Genomic DNA, 4,290 nt, shown 5'->3' with positions numbered 1-4,290 from the left:
CACGCTTGTCACCTGAACATGACATAACCGGGCAAGTTCATGAGAAAGGAGATCAGCAAGAAATTACGATTTCCGCTGATGTGTGAGCACGAAGAACATAGCCTTGTGAAAGACAGATGTCGATTGCACAGGTGCGCGCTCTGTGAACTAGTCAAGTTGAATAGTCGAACAGGAGGTTATTGGTCGTAGTCGCGGTGGTTCAAAACGAGAACAAACTTTGAGAGTCTACCACATCATACAGGAGGATGAAAGGAAGGCGAAATGAGGGTCAGGGTCAGTGCTAGCCTAGCACTGCTAGGGTGCCTGCGTGTTCGTGGGCGAGGAGCCTTGATAGACCAGGTTCGCCTCGAACACGGCGTCAAAATCTTGCTCTTCTTATCATTTTCGTGCCTGTCCTGGATACGACAGACTTAGCATCCTCTCTCCTCTTTGGCGAGCAAAGAACTGAGAGCGTCCACAGTTCTCTTGTGAGGTGTCACATCAGGCCCATTGTTAGACTAACAATGTTAGTGGTAAGCGCATGTACTTCATGCTGTGCTGTCGACGAGTTATTATCAACATCAGCAGGGTAGTGTTGTCGTCACCTATCTCCCCATTGTGAGTCGTCATCCCCCGGCAGAAAAACCCTATCGCTGAGCTAAACATCGACAATGCTCATATCAACTATCATCACGAGGATCTCTGTCCTCCTATTAATCATCATTATCGACATCATCATCGTTGAGTGCATCGTCATCGTTATTGTTGCCAATAATTTGTTGGAATCGTCATAGTCATCGCTAGAAACTTCACGATTATAAACGTCACCAGGATTGTCCAAATCGGGAAAGAATTGGGTCAAATTCTTTCCTCGAAATTTCCGTTGAAATTTCCTGAAATTTCCGGAAATTTGGCACAATATGAATCGTTTCGCTCCGCACTGCGCGCGGTATTCTATAGGCGCGTCAGCAGCGCGATAGTGGCGCCCCTGAGTAGGTAACCTACCGTAGGTTGAGCATGGCGTTTACGGTGCTATAAACCACTGCACTAAGAACCGACGCCCGCTGCATCGAAATCCTCCACAATCGGCTGGCAGTGGCTTCGTTATGTCTATATATGAGCAATGAGAGCGTGTCCAGCGTCTAGATAGAGTGGGTGTAACTCTTGATTTTTTCCTGCCAGAGTCACTTAGTGAATCATCACCCAGTACTGACTCTCGTACAAAACGGTGATACCATAACCAGGAATCGTCCAAGATGGCCTAGTAGAGATGTATGCGGATACGTCATTCAGAGCTTAAGACCTATGGACCACATGTCACGCGCCCATACCGGTCAATGCACGCATACCCATAGGCTCTGGGTATGCGTGCATTCATGCGTGCCACCACATTGGTGGAAAAGAGAAATGAGGAGAAACCATAGAATTCGAAAAACTTAGAGAACCATAGAACTGGGAAGCTCGGAAAATTTCCGACGGAAACACGTTCCGTAGGCAGTTTCAAACTGCCGCAGTTAGCACCTCGACAGTGTAATATACTGGCAGAAAAAAAGAGCAAATCAACAACTTTCCGACACTCCCAGAGCGAGCGGTCGACTGCCGGTGGCAGTCTGCCACACCATCACACGTTAATCAGCAACTTTCAGGATAAAGGTGGGAAGGACGTCCCGAAATCACCCACTCTTGCGTGAAACGCCCTTTTTCAATACTAGTGGGCCATAGCAGTGGCTCCCTAGTGTCACTTCTTCCTGTAGCAATATTCATCGATTCCTCACGAGTTGTGTTGCGTCGTTCTTTTCAATGCGCATAAACATTCGAGGAGTGGGTCGTTTGTGGCTTCCGTACGTTCCCTCTCCGGACTCGCGCGTGGATTGGCGAAAAATGGAAAACTGGCGGAGCCGCGGATCGAACCCACGACCTCGCCCGAAAATTCCGGAAATTTCGACCACTTCTATTTTTCCCGAAATTTCGGGAAATTTCCGCTTGAAAGAATTTTTTCTTTCGAGCCCGAACAACCCTGCATGGGAGTGTATGCCTTCTATGGAATAGAGCCGACGGTGAATGAGGAGAATATATGCTCTCACGGAGCGAAACTCATATGGAGGCAACTACGCTACCAATGGAACGCTCACGCCTACAAGGATATATGCTTGGTGATGGCAAACTTGTTCAAGAATGTACCGGAGTGTCGTGCGGGGCGTTGATGTTCATGGGGTCAACACTGCTGATACTACTGCCTCGTACATGTCGCATGATGTTGTTGTTATGCTTTTGATGTTGGATGTTGCAAAGCTATGCTTTGTGTGATTAGTTCGAGGAGCTGATCGGCTGATCAACGGGATGTTACTATTGCGACTCGCACTCTGATTAGCTCACTAGTGGAGTCTTCTTAATAGTTCCTCATTATGGCAGCTCTTCTCACGAGGAGCGGAAGCCACCAATGGGATATTTGTTGTGTATTATTTCATCGCGATGATTATCTTCGGTGCCACTAATTATCTCATCGCGTTCTAGCCACTTGGTCAGCGAAGCTTTCATTTCTCGCTATTTCAGTGCTTTCATTATCTAGAATGACTCTCATGCTACTACTATCATATGAGAAGTGGAGTCCCCTTGTTGCAGTAGTTTCTTGACACTTTGAGTACCAGTTCGTTCGGAAGTTCTCCTAAAGACGTTGTGTAATTGTCGGTTTACTCAAAAAATCTTCCCCTAATTGTCATCGCCCATCTCAAACCGTTATTTAACTCTAGTTATATTATGCTTTCGTATACACTGGGAACGTTGTGAAAAAAACCGTGCCTATCAGAATCGATACGCCCATTAATAACCCGCCTATAACGACCGGATGGGAGGTTTTCCATCCTGGCTGGAAAACCTCCCGAATGATAGAACAAGCTCGCACAAAATAGACCACAGCTGAGCTGGAGCGACCCAGCGCTGCGCAAGTCTGTGAGAAATATAGACCAAATGAATGTAGAATGACATTGTTTTCCGTAGGTTCAGTTCTTCATTAATTCCAGTTTCTCATTTACCGTGCCACAGCGCTGGAGCAACTAACAACAACCAATCAAGACGCTCTTCTCGATTCAGATGGAGAAGATGCGAATGAAAGGGAGGCGAGCGTGGCCTCGATGAGTCCATGCTGATGGCTTTCGCAGGGTACGATCGTACCCTGTTAGGGGGACTAAGTTTGAAATAGTTAGCGAGTATTCTGAGTCAGAATACTCGATAACTATTTCAAACGAGATGTCAGAATTTCTGACATCTCGGCACTTTCTGAAAGTGCCTGAAAAGTCTTGAGAGTCTTTCAACAGCTATTCAGAATAGCCTACTCCCATTGGTCGTTATTGCCGGCGCCAAAGCGCTGAGAAATTTGAAGGTGTTGTATCATATTATCGCCATGGAGGTATTCACTTTTCAGTCCAGTGTTTAATTGTTGAATATTTTACACTTTCAGCACTTTCAGCAGGGATTAAAAAGTGATGAATTGTGTTACCTTCGTGTTACATCGCCTCAAGTTTGCCCAATTGAGGCAGTCCAATACTTGCTGGACGGTAGAGCTCTTTCTTCTACTGACATCTTGATACATAATATTATATTTGATACTTTTATATCCTCTCTACGGTCTCATCTACGAAGTTGCGGCTTCCCTAAGGGACGAAAATTCTGGGAAAAATTACTTTCAATTTGTCCATTGATATTTGGCTTGATGCCCCAGGACCCAACCTGTCCACCGGAGAGCCATCAATCACCGATACAATAATATCACCAACTCCCACGTCTCGATCAAAGCGACGAGCTCTAACATTGCACTCTGCCAGCTGAGGGAAATTTAAAGGAATGTATTATTCGTTTCGTCGTGGACACGCACGTTGTCATCCTATGGCTCTGCATCCCCCTTATCCCTCCTATAGTGACCTTGACTTCCTACAACTCACACATAATGAGGGAGCGTGACGATACGTGCGCTCGGCATCGATCGCTTTTGAGACGAGACGGCTGCTGCTGTCAGCCTCTCGCCGTCTTATTTTATTCATTACTGTCATTAAGCCGTTGATCTTGTAGTCCTTACCATACGCTTTCTAATGAGCAATCTTGGATCTTCTTCCACTGCTATCTATCAACGCACATCGGAAAGTCCTCCGGGCTTGAGTTCGACTAGTTCCCAGGAAGCTGGGGTGACAACGTGATTTGGTGGCTTCTCGCCGAGGCTCGTGGGTACGATTCACGGATGAATGAAATAAATCGCAGTGTACAAAAAGTAGTGGATGAGTGTTTGGAGGAAACGATCGTTATGAGAGCATGAATAGA

The sequence above is a fragment of the Perkinsus marinus genome, assembly GCF_000006405.1.
Source record: "Perkinsus marinus ATCC 50983 genomic scaffold scf_1104296938764, whole genome shotgun sequence".
Lineage (NCBI taxonomy): Eukaryota > Perkinsozoa > Perkinsida > Perkinsidae > Perkinsus > Perkinsus marinus.
Note: the sequence above shows the minus strand (reverse complement) of the source record.